This window comes from Elephas maximus, chromosome 22 (genome assembly GCF_024166365.1).
Source record: "Elephas maximus indicus isolate mEleMax1 chromosome 22, mEleMax1 primary haplotype, whole genome shotgun sequence".
Lineage (NCBI taxonomy): Eukaryota > Metazoa > Chordata > Mammalia > Proboscidea > Elephantidae > Elephas > Elephas maximus.
Window position 1 is genome coordinate 26,662,827 of NC_064840.1, and position 19,598 is coordinate 26,682,424.

The 19,598-nt window shown below is 41.2% G+C and overlaps 1 protein-coding gene across 6 annotated transcripts in view; it reads right to left on the bottom strand.

The window, feature by feature from the left end:
- MTMR3 (myotubularin related protein 3) overlaps window positions 1-17,700 on the bottom strand; it is a 191,305-nt gene extending 173,605 nt beyond the window's left edge. For 5 of the 6 annotated variants that reach the window (XM_049866859.1, XM_049866860.1, XM_049866858.1 and 2 more), the window contains exon 1: window positions 17,662-17,700. The gene's annotated coding sequence lies outside the window, so the exon portion shown is untranslated. Of the gene's footprint in view, window positions 1-17,307; window positions 17,328-17,661 lie in introns of those variants that run through there. The other variant, XM_049866856.1, reaches the window with a different exon arrangement.
- Window positions 17,701-19,598: the final 1,898 nt, after the last annotated feature.

Sequence of the window (19,598 nt, forward strand, 5' to 3'; positions counted from 1 at the left end):
TGCCAGCAGCCACTAGAAGGTAGGAAAAGCATGGGGCAGCTCCTCTTGCAGAACCCTCAGATGGAATTGACACAGCCAAGGTCCTGATTTGAACTTCCAGTCTCCAGAACTGTGAGACAATAAATTCCTGTTCTTTAAACCCACGCACTTTGTGGTGATTTGTCATGGCAGCCCTAGCAAATGAAGGCAGAGTCCTAAATCTTATTCATATAAACTGACCAAACCAAACCCGTTGCCACTGAGTCAATTCCAACTCATAGCAACCCTATAGGACAGAGTAGAACTACCCCATAGGATTTCCGAGGAAGGTCTGGTGAACTCAAACTGCCAACCTTTTAGTTAGCAGCCGTACCTCTTAACCACTACGCCACCACGGTTTCCTATCCATATAAAGCAACCACATATAGAAGATCAACTGTTAATTTGCAATCCCCATTAGTGGCAAGACTGGGCATTTCCAAGTAGATATTTCCCTGTGAAATAATTACAACATGATAGCCTACAAATGTGATATCCATTTACCAAATGAACATATTTGACACATAATACCCCTTGGCTCCAAACACTCAACTTTTCATTTTCTGAATATTTCAACTCAAAAGAAATGTACACTGCTAAGCTCTGTAGCTCTGTACACCAAACAAATGCCTCAATCATATATTTAAATCTGAAAGGTTTAAGCTAAGATTCTAGAACACCAAAAGAAACACAAAGACATACTACTATTCTCTAAAATTCCAAACAACCTGTGATCTCTATAGACCTCTGCAGGGTCACAACTGGAAACTCAAAACATTAACTTGCAAAAATACCCAACAGTCTCTTTTCTAACATAAAAAGGTGTCATTTCTTTTTGTCGGCCTCATATTGCTAGGGAAAAAAAAAAAAAGTTCACTACATATGAACAAAGAGGATAATGTAATTAAAGTAGCTAATCGATCCTTGGGGTTCTGGTGCCACAAAGGTTAAGAGCTCAGCTGCTAACCAAACAGTCAGCAGTTCAAATTCACTAGCCGCCCCTTGGAAACCCTGTGGGGGCGGTTCTACCCTGTCCTATAGGGTCACTATGAGTCAGAATCAACTCAACGGCAAAGGATTTGGTTCTCGGTTTAATCAACCCTTAATGTCTGGTTCATATGAAACTCTGGTTTGTTGCTGCTGTGTGCCATCAAGTCAATTCCAACTCATAGCGACCCTACAGCACAGGGTAGAACTACCCCGTAGGGTCTCCAAGGCTGTAATCTTTACAGAAGCACACTGCCACATCTTTCTCCCGTTGAGCAGTTGGTGGGCTTGAACTGCTGAACTTTTGGTTAGCAACTGAGCACTTAACCACTGCATCACCAGGATTCCTGAAACTCTGGTTACCAAGATGAATACCACCAGTCATGCTGGGGGGAAGGAAGGAAAGAAAGAAGAGTCTGCAATGCTAGAACTTTTCCCAAACATTTTTAATTAAATTTTTCAGAACCAATCACGTAACAATTCTACTACAGAAACAAAACCACTACAGTTGCCTTCAAGTTGATTTCGACTCACAGCAACTCCATTTCGACCCATGGCAACTCCATGTATGTCAGAGTAGAACTGTGCTCCCTACGGTTTTCAGTGGCTGGTTTTTCTAAAGTAGATCACCATGCCTTTCTTCCAAGGAGCCTCTAGGTGGACTTGAACCTTCAGCCTTTAAGTTAGCAGCTGCGTGCGTTAACTGTTTGCACCACCCTGGGACTCCAGGAGAAGAAAAGAAAGCAATTCACAATTCAAGAGCTATTAAAAACATAAAATATGAAATTATGCACTAAGGAGTTTTATGAACAAATTTATCCATTGAGGACATATTTGTGTGCCTATTAATTAAAAATAACTCTGATGATTTATAGTTTATACTACAAGATTATAACAGGTTAAATGTAAAAATCTGGTTTACACTAGAATATATAATTTTAATAATATTTTGATAGCACTGCAACAAATTTTTTAAATTAAAAAATGCTTCTATTTTATCCCATAAGCTCCTCCTACTGCTAATGTATACCACTTTCATTCTAAGAGACTTTAAAAATTGTGTTGTCCAACGTGGTGGCCACCAGCCACACAAGACTATCTAAATTTAATTAAAATTTTTAAAAATTTACTTCCTTAGTCACACTCGCCAAATTTCAAATACTCAAATATGTACTGGACAGCACAGATGTAGAACATTTCCATCATCACAGGAAGTACTATTGAACAGCACTGGTTCTATACGTGCTGTCTCATCTCCCGCTCATTCCTCTGCCCCTTGGAATGTGGCCTATTCCACTAAAATTAATCTAAAAAGACCATAGCTGTCGCAGTAATTAAAACAGCGCGGTACTGGTATAAAAATAGGCATGTGGACCAGTGGAATAAAATTGAGAGTCCAGAAATAAATCCATACATCTGTGGTCAACTAATTTTCGAGAAGGGTGCTAAGTCCATCCAATAGGGAAGGAATAGTCTCTTCAATAAATGGTGCTGGGAAAACTGAATTTTGACATGAAGAACAATAAATCAGGATCCATGGCTCACACCATACACAAAAAACAATTCAAAATGGATCAAGTAAAAAAAATGAAAATGGGTCAAGGACGTAAATGTAAAAACTAAAACTATAAAATCCTTAGAAGAAAAAGTAGAGGTGAGGCTGTGGGACCTAGTTTTTTGAGATGGAATATTAGATATGACAACAAAAGCACGAAGCAAAAGGCAAAACAGATAAATGAGACCTCATAAAAATTAAGTATTTTGTGCATCAAAGAACTTTATCAAAAAAGTGAAAACACAGCCTAGAGACTGGGAGAAGTATTTTGGGAATCATTTATCCTATAAGGGTCTAATAATCCAAAATATCTAAAATAGTTGTACACATTAACAACAAAAACACAATCCACTCGATCACTAAAAAAAAAAAAAAGGCTCTAACCATTTATTTAAGCTCTAAAGAATATGTTACATATATTCCTAAAATATTACCAGATGACTATAGACCCTTATGGTGTGGCTCAACTCCGAACTGTGTATTAACACCAAAACTCACTGACTATACTGTCATAATAAAAATCATTCGCCTAAATATCTTCCAGTTCATATTACATGTACATAATCCACATCACATCTCAGCTGCTAAAACTCCATTTGATATAATTAAAAAAAAAAAAAAAAAGGCTACAGAACTTGCTCAAGTAAGTCCACGTGGCAAGTCAGCAGAACTGGGAGTGCAGGCTGAGTCCTGTATTTACAGATTTCATGGAACCCGATTCTTTTTTTAAAGCCATCATTCCTTCATAGTTCTCAATCAGCTCACTAGAAAGAGAAGACTATTTGGAGGTCCTCTTGCGTTTAACGGTGATTAAAGCCTAGTCAGTCTTCAGTTATAGTAGAGCTTACAATGGGAAGTTCAAAACAGCTTGCCTGGCCTATTCTTCTCATACCACTTCCTCCAGCTGCCACGAGGCTCATGAACAGGAGCCAGTCAACTATCTACTCTCTCACTGATGACTGTGACTTAAACCTTCATTAAGATTCCCAATGAAAACTGAAGTCATTAAAATACACTTTAAAAGAGCTATTTGTCCTTATTATAGAAGTAATATATGCTTATAACAGAAAACGGAGAAACTACAAAAGGCTATGAAGCAGAAAATAGTCATATTATCCCACCATCCAGAAATTAACCACTATTAACGTTTCCATTCATGCCCTTTCAGAGACTGTCCTATGTACAAAAGTATATTAGTTCACGTACTAGTACTAAAGAAGATTGCAAGTACAGCAAAACAAGGGAGACAGCATTCGGTTCTTTGGAAGACTAGTTTTCTTCAGTATTTTCTAAGTGAGTCAAAACCGTATGTACAGGGAACTAGACAGAATGAGACAAGTGAAGGAAATCATACTTGCTCCTTTTTGTTCACCCCATGGCAAACCGTGACGTTCATGTTTCAAGAACCATTATATATCCAAAGACCAACTAATGAATGTTTTCTTTTTAAATAGCGGTCCATTATATAAATAAATACACACACATATACAAAGACCAAGTGTTGTCAGGAGGAGGAATACACATAGTAAAAGGAATTACATCAAAACTAATTTTTTAGTCACCTTAAAAATATTGATATCCTTAAGAGAAGGTAAAGAGATATCTGGAAAGTTGATCTAAAATTAATGACCTCTTCTATTTAAAATAAGTCAGAATCGACTCGACAGCATTGGGTTTGCTATTAAAATATTTTCTGTGCACATAAAATGAAGGAACGATCTAACTACAGAAAATAATCGTTGGTTCTATAAGGCTATTATTTACAAGTGTAAATAAATATGTAAGAGTTTAAACAGTCCATAAATACTGATGCTTACTCTGTATCAGGCAGATAGGAAGTGCTCATAAATACTGATAGCTTACTCTGTATCAGGCAGATATTAAGTGCTAGGGAAAGAGGGAGAAAAAACAGCCATCAGTCTACTTTCAAAGGGCTTACAATCTTTCTCTTTAAATATGATATTAACCACTAGGCATGTGACCTCTAGGGAGTCGTATCATCCCTGATTAAATGATGGTCTCAAATCCTTGTGAAGATCTAAGAGGTATGGGAACCAAACCAAAAAAAAAACAAACCCACTGCGGTCAAGCTGATTCTGACTCCTAGCAACCCTACAGGACAGAGCAGAACTGCCCCATAGTGTTTCCAAGGGGCGACTGATGGACTCGAACTGCCGACCTTTTGGTTAGCAGCCTAGCTCTTAACCACAGCATCACCAGAGCTCCAAGATGTCGAGGAAACCACCTTCTAAATTATGCCACCTAAGGTTAAAAGGAATTCCTGATCTTTTGTCCAAAGCACTGTATACAGCAATCATCTTCGATATAAATTATTTCTTTTAATTGGCTAAAATAATCACTCAAGTTGCTTAGCTTTTTGCAATCTCTAAGATTTTAATATAATCTTTCTCTGACAATGACCCATATGAAGTAACTAAAATTAAGTTCCCTATGATGTGGGGAGAAAGCAGAGACTCACTGTTCTAGTGCAAAAAGCATTGTTCCTTCACTTCACAACAGACAAGAAGGGGAGGATGAAAAAGGAGGGTGGGGAGTCAAATCAAAAAGAACTTACTCAAACTTAAGAAAAAGTTACCTCTTAATCTAAGAGTCATCATAGGAAGTTTAGGGCCAAAAATGCATTTTAAAAATGTTATAGGCTCTTCCAAATGGCATTAGAGGGACAGGTTAATTGTGGCACTTTGCAAGCAAAGGAAATCAAGTAGTAATTATTCATACCTTCACTCACAGTCACTAAGACTCTTAGAAATTAGTGCTACATTATAACCAAACTGCCTTACATTTAAAAAAACAAAAAAAAAACCTTGCCATCGAGACGATTCCAACTCTTAGTGACCCCACTGGACAAAGTAGAACTATCCCATACAGTTTCCAAGGGGTACCTGGTGGATTCAAACTGCCGACCTTCTGGTTAGCAGTTGTAGCACTTAACCACTACGCCACCAGGGGCTATATTATAACCCAACTGCTTTCCATAAAGCATGGTTTGTTTGTTTTTTTAAATATATTCTACACAAAATCAGTTCTTCCTATCTAGAAGTAGTAAACTAATTATTTAGACTGTTTCCTATTGTATGATATACACCCTTTTCAGGTTTAGCTACCTCAACAGTAACAAAAAGTATCAAACTGATGCTTTACATGCAAGGTTTATATTTCCCCTTATTGCAGATGTGACTCTCAACAGCATGGGACACTTTAAAGACTATCACGATCCAACTAAACTAGATTATCTGCAGAGCTAATGAAATACACCAAAACAATCATCGATAAAAGCCCAATATCAAATCTTAAGAGTTAAAGCAGTAGTTTCCAAAGCAGAGTATAATATACCTTAGAACTAAAATGCTCCACTTGAGATAAAGGAGAAAATATCTGAACTTTATCTTTAATTCTCATCCTTGTTAAATTTTCTTTGTTTATATAAGATACATAATAATCAGTTATGTGTATATTCCACCACCTACCTGTCAGTTTGTCCTACTGCAGTGACTTGTGTGTTGCTGTAATGCTGGAAGCTATGTCACTGGTATTTCAAATGACTAGCAGGGTCACCCATGGTGAACAGGTTTCAGCAGACCTTCCAGACTAAGATTAAGAAGAAAGGCTTGGCAATCTACTTCCAAAAATTAGCCAATGAAAACCTTGTGAATCACAACAGATTACTGACTCACTTGCTTTGGACACATCATCAGGAAACACCAATTACTAGAGATACCATGTTTGGTGAAGCAGAGGGTAGGCAAGGGCAAGGTAGACCTTCGTGAGGTGGGCTGGCACAGTAACCGCAACAATGGACTCGAATGTGCTGGCGATTATGAGGCTGATGCAGAACCGGGCAACATTTTATTTTGTTGTACATAGGGTCGCCGTAAGTCACAGTCAACTCCACAGCAGCTACCTATCCAAATTGCTTGTAAATTAAATACATACCTAAAGATTGAGGGTAAATGCTCAAAACTTTTTACTGATGAGGTGAGCAATCAAAAAGTTTGGAGACCGGAATGCAAAATGGTAGAGCCAGTGTGGAAAACAATGTCACGGCTCCTCAAAAAACTAAAAATTGAACTACCATATGACCCAGAAATTCCACTTCTAGGTATATACCCAAAAGACTTAAAAGCAGAGACTCAAACAGAGACTTGTACACCAATGTTCACTGGAGCGCTATTCACAATATCCAAAACGTGGAAACAGCACTATTCACAATATCCAAAACATGGAAACCACCTAAACGTCCACCAACAGATGAATGGATAAACAAAATATTTGTACACACCTGCAATGGAATACTACTCAGCCAGTAGGAAAAATGACAGCTGGATACATGCTGCAGTGTTGATGGAGCTGGAAGACATTATGCTTAGTGAAATGGGTCAATCACAAAATCACAAATATATGACAAATATATGACCTCGCATACAAAAAGACAAGAAAAAACAAGTGTAGGGAGGACAAAGTTTATTAGTGGTTACCACGGGTGGGTAAAAAAAAAAAACTCCACTCCAGGGGTAGTAGGGATGGGGAAAAGGAGGGGTTAACGATTATGGAAATATCACTGCTATGGATTGAATCGTGTCCTCAAAAAATATGTGCTGGGCTGTCTTTGTTATGTATCTTGAGTCAATCTCTTTTCAGATACATAAAAAAAAAAGAGAGAGATTATTAAACAAGCAAGGTAGCAAGCAGAGATGGGGGAAGACTTGTGCCAAGCCACATGGAGATCTCCAAGGAACCAGGAAACAGAAGCTGATGAGACAAGGCCCTTCCTCTAGAACTGACAGAGAGATAGGCTCTCCATGGAAGAAAGATGTGGCAGTCTGCTTCCCCTACAGCTGGCACCTGAATTCGGACTTCCAGCCTCCTAAACTGTGAGAAAATAAATTTGTTTCTTAAAGCCTTCCACCTGTGGTATTCCTGTTACAGCAGCACTAGATAACTAAGACAATCATGTTGATTAAGAGTAGGACTGCACAGCCTATTAATGTTAATTGCTGTCAGTAAGTTGTACACCTGCGAAAAGTCCAACTGGCAAAAGCTGTGTGATAAATATATTCACAATAACGACAAAAAAAAAAAAAAAGAGTAGAGGCTGAGGCTGCTTATGTACAGCCAAAAACCTCATGAGATTTCATTTCTTGGTTTGGAGGTTTAGGATCATGGTTTCATGGGACATCCCAGGTAATTGGCCTAATAACATGTATGGTGTTTCCCTTTTACCTCCCAGTTCGATGGGTCTTAAAAGCTTGCAAACTGCCACCCAAGGCAAAACAATCAGTCTCTATTTGCCTGGAACAGCAGAGGAAGATGGAGAGTCAGGAGTCAGGAATATGGAGAGGAGGAGGAGGATATGGAATGTGTGGTTAACTGCCTTGGACCTGAGACCAGAAGAACTGGATGGTGCCAGGCTACCATTACAGAACATTTCGATCAAAGATTCCATAGAAGAATCTTGATCAAAAGGGAGAAAATGCAGAACAGAATTCAAATTCCCATAGACTTCAGACTTCCTGGAGCCATAATGAGTGGAAGAACCCCTGAAACTACTGCCCTGAGATAATCTTTAAACCTTAAACCAAAAACATCCCCTGAAGTCTTTTCAAAACCAAACAATAGTTTAGCTTAACTAGTAAAAAATGCCTGCCTTGAGCAGCATGCGCTTTAAGAATTATCTATACAGGATCAAACTGAGAACAGCAACATGAAAGATTAGTTAAGAACCTTAGCAAGCAGTGAATTTATGTTAACGGGGAAGAAACAACTCAGAAAAGGAGGGTGAGAATGGTTATACAACTTGAAGAATGTAATCAGTGTCACCAAAGGGTACATGTAGAAACTGTTGAATTGGTGCTTTGCTGTGTATATTCTCAACAACAACAAAAAAATTATGGAAAAAAAAAAGTCTGGAGACCAGTGACCTAACTCCCTGTCACTCTGTTTTCATTTCAACTGCCCCTTACACAGGGTCAAGCTATAGAGGTAAGTCCTGATGCTGAAAAAAGAACAAAAGAAAAGCTATTCCCAAACTATTTTAAACTCCCAACAAGCTAAAAGATAGTAAATCACCAGCAAAAATACGTGGAATTGGACACTAATATGCTGTTAATGGAAACCCTGGTGGCGTAATGGTTAAGTGCTATGGCTGCTAACCAAAGGGTCGGCAGTTCGAATCCGCCAGGCGCTCCTTGGAAACTCTATGGGACAGTTCTACTCCGTCCTATAGGGTCGCTATGAGTCAGAATCGACTCAAGGGCACTGGGTGTTGGTGTATGCTGTTAATGAAGGAGCCCTGGTGGCAATGTAGTTAAAGTGATCGACTGCTTACCAAAAAGGTAGGCAGTTCGAAACCACCAGTGGCTCTGTGAGAGAAAGATGTGGCAGTCTGCTTCCACAGAGATTTACAGCCTCGGAAACCCTATGAGGTCGCTATGAGTCACAATCAACTCGACAGCAGTCGGTGGGTATGCTGTTAACGAGAGTTTAAAAGAAGACAACCTGTCTATAGGATAGCTTGAGTATATCCAAACTTAAAATACACCTACCCTTTGACCCGAACAAGTCCACTTTTAGGAACTTAACCTAAAGATATAATAGCACAACTGTATAAAAATGTATGAATGAGCTTATCATTGCATTGTTTTAAGAGAAAAATTGGCAATGAAAATTAACAGGGAATTGCTGTAAACCATGATGCATCTATATCACAGAACACTAAATATCCATTAAGGAAACATAGATTTGACATGGAAAGTTGTTCTTTTTTAAGTACCTCAGTAGATTATGTTTAAGAAAAAAAAGCGGCTATAAACCAAAACATTAGTTGGTGTTACATGTCATCTTTATTTTATTCTCCCGGGATGTCTCAACTGTTTTATTTTCCTCATTACATTGAACACGTATTATAGTTTTTATAGTCAGCAATGAACATTTACGTTTTGAATCTTTAAATGCTGATTAAGTTAAAAGTACTTAGTTACTGCCCTGTTGTACTACCAAAAATCTTTACAGATTCTACCCCATGTCGTTTGAGGAACTGGTCTAACTACAATTACGAATTTGGATAATCTTATATAAGAATGATAGGCATGGAACAAAGAAATAAAAACTATCTTATTTCAAGTTAACTATCTTGGCTTTATACCAATTCTTTCCAATTATGTCAAAATTTATCAATACACTTATAATTTCCTTACATTTTGCCAGATTATCAATCTATGAATAATTCAGAGAGCTAAATAAATTTCTCTTTGCAACTAAACTGCAAAAGTATTCGCTACTAAAGAAATTATACCTCAGAGAAATAAAATCAGAAATGCATGTTGCATGGAGGAACCTGGAAGGCATTATGCTGAGCAAAATTAGTCAGAGGCAAAAGAACAAATATTGTATAGACCACTATTATAAGATCTTGAGAAATAGTATAAACTGAGAAGAACACGTACTTTTGTGGTTGGGGGGAGGGAGGGAGGGTGGGAGAGGGTTATTTACTGATTAGTTAGTAGATAAGAACTACTAGGTGAAAGGAAGGACAACACTCAATACATGGCAGGTCAGCTCAACTGGACTGGACCAAAAGCAAAGAAGTTTCCGGGATAAAATGAATGCTTCAATGGTCAGCGGAGCAAGGGCAGGGGTTTGGGGACTATGGCTTAAGGGGACTTCTAAGTCAATTGGCAAAATAATTCTATTACGAAAACATCCTGCATCCCACTTTGAAATGTGGCGTCTGGGGTCTTAAATGCTAACAAGCGGCCATCTAAGATGCATCAATTGGTCTCCACCCACCTGGATCAAAGGAGAATGAAGAACACCAAGGTCACACGATAACTATGAGCCCAAGAGACAGAAAGGGCCACATGAACCAAAGACTTACATCATCCTGAGACCAGAAGAACTAGATGGTGCCCGGCCACAACCGATGACTGCCCTGACAGGGAGCACAACAGAGAACCCCTGATGGAGCAGGAGATCAGTGGGATGCAGACCCCAAATTCTCATAAAAAGACCAGACTTAATGGTCTGACTGAGACTAGAGGAATCCCGGCAGTCATGGTCCCCAAACCTTCTGTTGGCCCAGGACAGGAACCATTCCCAAAGACAACTCATCAGACATGGAAGGGACTGGACAATGGGTAGGAGAGAGATGCTGATGAAGAGTGAGCTACTTGTATCAGGTGGACACTTGAGACTGTGTTGGTATCTCCTGTCTGGAGGGGAGATAGGAGGGTAGAGAGGGATAGAAACTGGCAAAACTGTCACGAAAGGAGAGACTGGAAGGGCTGACTCATTAGGAGGAGAGTAAGTGGGAGGATGGAGTAAGGTGTATATAAGCTTATATGTGACAGACTGACTTGAGTTGTAAACGTTCACTTAAAGCTCAATAAAAATTATTTTAAAAAAATGCATGTTGCTATCTCTCATAAGGAGAACCATTATGAACATTGCTATACGAAGACGTAAGTAGGCACATAATAGGTCCACGTCTGATCATATTCGATACAATGCTCTGTAGCAGTCAGCACCAAGACAATACCTCTGTGGTTACCAAGTAGTCCATCTCAAAAGGAAAAAGTGTTGAAACACATAGCACAAGTTTATGTCCTAACTTTATTCATTAAATCAACAATTTATAACACAGCTATGAGGTATTTCACCCTTAACAGGGCAGTTTTAATGCAAACCCAAGCTCACAATTTCCTCGTGGTGGCACAGTGGGTAAGCACTCAGCTGCCAGCTGAAAGGTTGGTGGTTCAAACCTACCAGGCGTTCCGTGGGAGAAAGATGCGGCAGTCTGCTTTCGTAAAGATTACAGACTTGGAAACCCTATAGAGCAGTTCTACTGTCATACAGGTCATTATGAATCGAAATCGACCTCACAGCAACGGGTTTGGTTTTCGTTTTTATCTTAAGACAGGAATCCCAGGGTGGTGCAACTGGTTAACTTGCTCAGCTGCTAACCAGAAGGTTGGAGTCCACACAGAGGCACCTTGGAAGAAAGACCTGGCCATCAACTTCCAAAAAATCAGCCATTGAAAACCCTCTGAAGCACAGTTCTATTCTGAGATATATGGGGTTGCCATGAGTTTGAATGGAATAGACTCAAAGGCATCTGATATATCTCACAGACAGTATTCCTAGCTGTAAAGCCCAGGTACCATGTCCCTAAACAAGTGCTTTCAAAGTTTTAACATAACCCATAACAAAAAATACATTTTACACTGCAACCCACTACAAATAATCAAAGGAGCCCCGGTGGTGCAATGGTTAAGTGCTCAGCTGCTAACCGACAGGTCAGCGCTTTGAATCCACCAGTGCCTCCACAGGAGAAAAGACCTGGCAATCCGCTCCCATAAAAATTATAGCTAGGAAGTCCCATGGGACAGTTCTACTCCATCCCACAGGGCTGCTATCAGTTGGAATAGACTCAACCACACACAACACTTCAGCATACAAAAGTTTCGCAAATCAATACTTACTTTTACCATATGTAATGAATTGATGACCTATACTATGTTGATTTCATTACCCTATTATGGTGCCACCTGCCATTTAAAAAAGAGAAAGTCCTGAAATTTAACACAGCAATGTGCTAAACTCCTTACCCTATCACCTTCCCCCACCACTCCAAAATAACAAAATGAGTGAATAAACTAACAAGTCTATTCCAAGCGCAGACCTTGGCACAAATGTGAGGCATCTCAGATCCCTCTGAAGTTCCTGCAACACTGTGACTATTCCTACTGGCAGATGGGATGCAAGTGCTAAAAGCTCTCTGCGGGCATAGCACAGAAGTAGAAACCTCTTCAGCTGCCGTATCATTGGCATTAGCAAATTTTGTATTTGGCAGCATGTATTAGGTTCAACTCTATTCCACACATCTGACTCTTCGAGAAAATAAAATAGAAGTCTTAAACCATCTCCTCACATTTTAAGATTGCCTTTCATACACACCGTTTTATCTGATTCTACCTGACAGCCCGTGAGATAAGTGAGAAAGTAGCTCTTCCTTATTTTACTAATGAGGGAACTGAAGCTCAGATGGGTTATGTGGTTTGACAGAAACATGGCTAATGAGGAACACAACCCAGGCTTGAACCCAGAACTTACTAGTCTTTCCATGTTCACGTTACAATTTTCACTTTCAACACCTGGTACAAAAATGAACTTAAAAGCCATATTAAGTTTCAAGATACAGAGTTGGCAATGATGATGGGAAAGGCAATATCGAATATGGGTGAAGTCAGCACAACTTGACCAAGGTAAATAAAGACATTAAAAAGTACACAAGAAAAAGGGGCAATTCCATTAAATGCTATAACACAAACAATTTTGCAACAACAGTAACAACAACCAAAAAATATGTGTGGTTACATAGGTAGATATGGATGCATATACGTGTATAGGAAGGCATATGCAAGTAAACACACGTGCATGTATGGGTGTATCTGTAGGCATATGTATACACACATTTGTGTGTGCTGCATATATATCCATATATATAACAAAGCACATCCAAACCCATTGCCATCGAGCTGATTTCAACTCATAGCAATGATTCACAGCAACCATACAGGACAAGGCAGATCTGCCCCACAGGTTTTCCGAGCCTACAAATCTTTACAGAAGCAGGCTGCCACATCCTTCTCCCACAGCGCGCCTGATGGGTTCAAACCTCTGACCTTTCGGTTAGCAGCAGAGCTGTTTTTAACCACTGAGCCACCGGGGCTCCTTACAAAGCACATACGGGCCACAATTACAAAGGCTTCCTAGACACATCCCAACAACTCACAGGACTGGTTTACTGGATTAAAAGGTTGAGGACCATAGTCTTAGGGGACGACATAGTTCATGAAGATAATGTTCTACATCCTAGTTTGGTGAGTAGTGTCTGGGGTCTTAAGAGCTCGTGCAGCCATCTAGGATACAACTATAGGTCTCTACTCATATGGAACATAGAGAATGAAGGAAATCAAAGGCTGAAAGAAGAAACTAGTCCACAGGACTAATACCCCACACTAACCACAACCTCTTCAAACCTGAGACTAGAAAAACTAAATGGTGCCTGGCTACCTCTACCAACCGTTCCAACAAGGGACACAATAAAAGGTCCTGGATAAAATGGAAGAAAAATTAACAAAATTCAAATTCCAAAAAAAAAGACCACACCTATTGCACCGATAGAGTCTAGAGGAACCCCCACAACTACCATCCTAAGACACCCTTTGAACTTGGAACTGAAGTTATTTCTGGAGGTTACCTTTCAGCCAGATAAGAAATTGGCTTATAAACTAAACAATATCACCTGTGAGTAATGTGCTCCCTTAAACAATCAATCAACTATATGGGATCAAATGGCCAACATTTGCCCAAAAGCAAAGATGAGAAGGCCAGGAGGCGAAGGAAACCTACATCAATGGAAACAGAACAAACAGAATGGAAATAATGAGAATGCCGACACATTGTGAAAATTGTAACCAATGGCACCAGAACAATTTGTATAAAAACTGTTAAATGGGAACCTAATTTGCCGTGTAAACTTCCACTTAAAACGCAACAAAAAAAAATTTTTAAAGTGATGATATAAGCGTATCGGTATTGATATCATAAAATCTGCATTAAAAATAGCAATGAATGTCATCAATTTTGGTAGCATCTAAAAATTACCAGGAATCGTAGTCAATTCAGTATGGACTTGATCTCATACTGTGTCTTAAATTGAAGTTTCACTGATTATAAAAGTACATATAAATTCACCATGTATAATTACAGAATTGGGTGGTCCGTAAGACACATCTATTGCACAAACTTCCTCCAACCCATTCTTAGTCTTGTGGCTTCACACCAAATTATGAAGTTCCCTATGTGAAACTCAATTTGATTTCAACACTACGTGAATTACAACAGCATAAGCATGTTGTTTCTGCACAGTACTTGCAACATGCACTTCATTTCCAGAGCACTTTTGGACAATGTTTAAAATTCATAATCTAAAAGCAGAACTCAAGTCGGAATGTGTGTGTGTGTGTTTTAACGAAAAAGGTACATCTACCTATGAGATGAGTACCAAAAAACATAATTACAAATTATTAAAGATTTACAGAATCAGGCTGGAGAGTATAGGCCCTTAATGGTGCATACGAGGAAAGTGAAGCCCAGAGAAGTTAAGTGACATTCCCAACAGTACTCACATAGTTAATGACACAGATGGAATCAGAATCTAAGTCTACCTGCCAGAGCAGAGCTTCTCATTATTCCGTACTGCTTCTGCATTTAATAAAGTGTTATCTTAAAAAAAAGTCACTACATATATAAAACTAAGACACATTTAACACAAAAAAAACTATCGGAGAGGACAGTGTGCGATAACAGACTTTAGAAAACAGAATCTCTTGAAAGAATCTCAAAAGTTCTAAATCCCATGTATTGAAAACTGGCCCTTTTATCCAATGCAAGGTGTAAACCAGCTTTTAATAACTCACGCTATTATCAATCACCATAACTGTTCTTTTCTCCGTCTCAATACTATTCATTAGTCAACAAATACCTGAAGACCTAGTATACACTGGGAACTTTGGTAGGTACTGGGAACACCCAGGAACAAAACAGATATGGCATTCTTTCTGTCTCTTGTACTGGATAGCTGGATGCAGTTCTCTAAAAAGACTACTCCATGATTTAACAGCGTATTTACCAAACTCCTTCACTACACTACACAACTGTAACAACACTTTCTTCAGCCGCTTCCAAACTTTTAACAACCCTCACCACACCCCTCTGAAACATGAATACTCCCTTGGTAACTCAGCATTCCATTTTACCACAGACGGTGTTAACCAGGACAACAGCAGATTTAAAAACTGACTTCACTCAAGGCCTGGGGAAAATTTCAAGAACTTTCACAATCTGGAGTAAATCTTCCTGGTACAGTAACCCTAGTTTCAAATGACTGCTCACTCGTCCACCCTGTCTTCCACTTTTCTAGAACCTGAGTCAGATGGTTAGAGAACACAGATGCTGGGATTTGGGGAAGCACCTTTGATGGAACCCTTTGTGAATCAGAAGCAGACTTACTATCTTTCCCTCTCTGCTATTTTCCTGTGGATTCTGTGATATATCTCTGAATATACTACCTCCAAGTCAAGGAGCATCTAATTTTATCAAGTGTGTTCCTCAAGACTTTTGCACAAATAACTTTTGGCAACAAACTTGTTCCCCTACTTACATCCATTATAGTTTAAGAGATGCTCAATTTTCAAGTTTCTCAGGCTTTCCTTTCTTTCGTACTTCCCAAATTCTTAACGATCTATAAACAATTAAAACACTCTCAGAAGTAATTAATGGGAATTGTTTGGAATATCAAAGGTGACCTAACACAGTTCACAAACCTGGCTGACCACAATCATTAGGGAGCTTTGTTAGGCTGGATTCCCAGGCCCCACCCTGAGATTTGAATTCACTAGGTTCTGTATGGAGCCCTGGTGGTGCGGTGGTTAAAACTTCGGCTGCTAAACCAAAAGGTAGGTAGTTTGCATCCACCAGCCGCTCCTTGGAGACCCCATGGGGGTAGTTCTACTCTGTCCTATAGGGTCACTATGATTTGGAATCGACTCAACAGCAACGGGTTTGGTTTTGGTTTGGTTGGGTCCTGCATGGGTCCCAGAAATCAGCATTGTAGATATTCATAATATTTCCAATGACTGGCCTTTAGCTGGCAATCACTATTCTCAAGAATCTACCACTGACCTAAAGAACCCAGGAGCTAAGAAAGTTGGGTTCTCCTATGGCTTGTCATTAACTAACTACAAGTGGAGCTGCACCACCATGCTGGTTATTTGAACTGCTCCAGGTCATTTGAAAACGAGGGAGGTAACGCGAGCTGAAAAGGGCCTTCAAAGGCAGCCAATCTAAAAATTCTAGCACCCTCCAAATATAGTCAGGGGCCCTAGAAGGGAAGACTTTCTGCATGCCTCCAACACAGCTTACTTGGTCTCGGTGCAAAAACAACACAGATCATGTGTCTTGCCCTACTGAAACAGCCTTGAATCTGAAAGGGGAAGGTCCCCGTCAAAACCCCCATGGATAAATCACAAACATTTTACATTCAAAAAAAAAAAAAATCACCTCGTATCATTTAACCCCGGCCTCCAATGGCACCACCATTCACATTATGAGAAAAGTTAAACCTCAACAAGAAAAGTATGGACACTTATTTGGTTTTTTGGTTTCGGTTGTGAAAAAAAAAAAAAGTCAGATAACAAAGTGGATGGCAACACACTACAACTGTAACAATCTTGGCCTCAGTCTGGAAAAGACACCTGAACATCAATACCTAGCAGCGGCTCCTATGCACAGCTGACAAGCGAGATTATGAGACCCCAGAACCGCTGATAAAAGTAGCTATATATTTAACCTACAATTTTGAGGTAAGTTTTCCAGCCCAAAGTACGCCCAACAACACACGAGATGCAATACCTGAAGAAGCACAGTTTCTGGTTGAGAAATAACACTGTAACCTTCTGCGAAATTCTTTGCCCAGTGTTCCCCGAGCTTCCTCAAAGGCCCCGCACCATCCTTCCCACCCAAGATGTCCTGCGGCCCAGTCAGCGAGCCACTCCTCCTTCCCACAAGGCCTGGGCCCGCACCGCTCGTCCCGGGGCCGCCGGCCCCCGACTCCTCGCCACAGTGAACCCCCGCGACCCGGCCGGGGGAGAGGGGCGCACACGCACCTTCCCAGGGTCCTCGGGCATTTGCCAGGCGCTCGGGGGGTGCGGGCAGGGTGCGCCCCACACCCTCGGCCCCACTGGCCGGTCCCCGCCAGGTCCGGGAAAGCCTCCCAGGCCCGGGACCCCGCCTCCTCCGCGCCGAAGGTCCGGCGGAGCCCGGCCGCTGCGCTCCCACTCCCCGCACCTCCCTCCGGCGGCAGCGGCGGCCGCCCGGGACGCCCCTCTCTGGACACCGCACCCGCCCCCAGGACCCCGCGAGCCGCCGCCTCCTCAGAAGGTGACAGCCCCCGGGCCTAGGCCCGCCCCTCCTCCAGCTCCTCCTCACTCCCTGAGGAGACAGCGGGGTGGGCTTCTTACCGGGCGGCAGGACATGGCGAAGCCAGCCACCGCACGGCCTCCTCCGCCACCCCACGAGGCTCCCCGCCAGGGCCGGCGGGGGCAGCGCCTGGGCCGCTGGAGCTTCTCGTCCGGCTGCTCCTCCGCCGCCGCCGCCGCCGCTGCCGCCGCCTTCTCACAACCACAACAACATGGCGGCAGCGGCCACACAGAGCGCGCTCCCGACGCGGAGCCGGGCCGCGAGCGGGGGCGCGCGCGCACGCTTAGAACCTCAGCCGGCGGCAGGGAAAAAGGGGGTGGACCGCCACGGGCGGGGCGGGGCGGGGCGGGGCGGGGCGAGGTCCCGTGGGCCACGCCCCGTGAGGTGGGCGGGGCTACGGGCCAGGGGACTGCCCCCGGCAGGGAAGAGGCGGGCAAGAAGGACTGGACAGGAGGGAAACGAGCGGAGAGGCGACAAATCAAAAAAAGAAAGTCAAACCTGATCCTACAGAATTTTAGGGGGCATCTTTTCTTGATTCTTTAGCCTGGGCAAGACAACGCCTCACTCTACTTACCAGTAAAACAGAACAATAGTGTCTTTCACCCGCAGTTTTGATGAGGATAAAGCTAATTTAACGCAATGCATTAATATAATACGCGTAAAGTCACTCAAGGTTCTACTCGAAATACAATTTCAAACTGCCTCAACCTCAGCTCTTAATTAAAAGCTCAGCAGAAAGAAATGAGCTTTAAAACAAAAAAAAAAAATTGGAATCCATCTGTGCTAGCCGGTAGAAGTCTGCATACGGGGACTGTATTACCTTAATCCCTAGCAGATTCACCTCCTCTGAGATGCTTTTTAACATTATATCTTCGACTTTCTGGAAAATGGCTGAGAGAATCAGTCAGACGAAATCTATGCCTGTATTTATTATTGTATTGTTTCTTCCCCGGCAGTCTCTGAAATTATTTATTAGTTTTCATGTTTATTGTTTATTACACTTAAGTGTAAAAGATACTTGAAGAATCTCATTTGTCTTGTTCATTATTATATCCCCAGTGCCTGGACCTATGCATTACATATAGTAGGAAGTCAAATTTTTGATTAACTGACTAATAATTGAAAAACCAAACCCATTACCGTTTAGTCGATTCTGACTCATGGCAACCCAATAAAAAGATAGGACTGACTTAATAGGTAATATTTATTTAGGCCCTACAATGTTCAAAGAATGTGATACGCACTTTATACACTTCACCTAATTGAATCTTCACAACTTTAATAGGTAGATATTGTTATTATCTCCATTTTACAGTTGAAGAAACTAAAGTTCAGAATAAGCTGCACTAAAACAAAATTCAAACCCAAGTCCAACTGACAACACAAACTGAGCTCTCACACGCTAGGGTTTACTGCCTACCACATGGCACAGTGGCTAAAGTAAAGACCCAAGTAAGAAAATCATTTACAGCTTAAAGTTACAGGTTTTGTTTTACTCCCTAGAAACTGGTGTTTCCCTTCTTTCTGACAGCTAGTGTTATGCAACTGATTGTGTCTTTCTTTCCACCCTGGTTTCCAGAAAGCCCAGGGCAAAATTTGAAGCTCAACTGGTGGCCTCTTCTTGGCCCCAAAGGTTCGCATATTTATGGCGGTTTTCCTGCCTCAACTTTGCACCTTTATTTATACTTGCCATCCTAATTTCTCCTTCCTATTACACAATTATAAAACCACTATAGAACGGGAGATGTAATAGTACATAGAATAATGACTTAAACAAAAAACTGGTTTTCCTCACATGTTTTTCTATTGTCTGATAAACTAAGCTCCCCATCAGCCACAGCCCCCTCTGGGTGGAAACTGCCCTCCCTAGCCCTTCTTTCTGGAGCCCTGGTGGTGGAGTGGTTAAGACCTATGGCTACTAACCAAAAGGTTGGCAGTTCAAATCCACCAGCTGCTCCTGGGAAACATTATGGGGCAG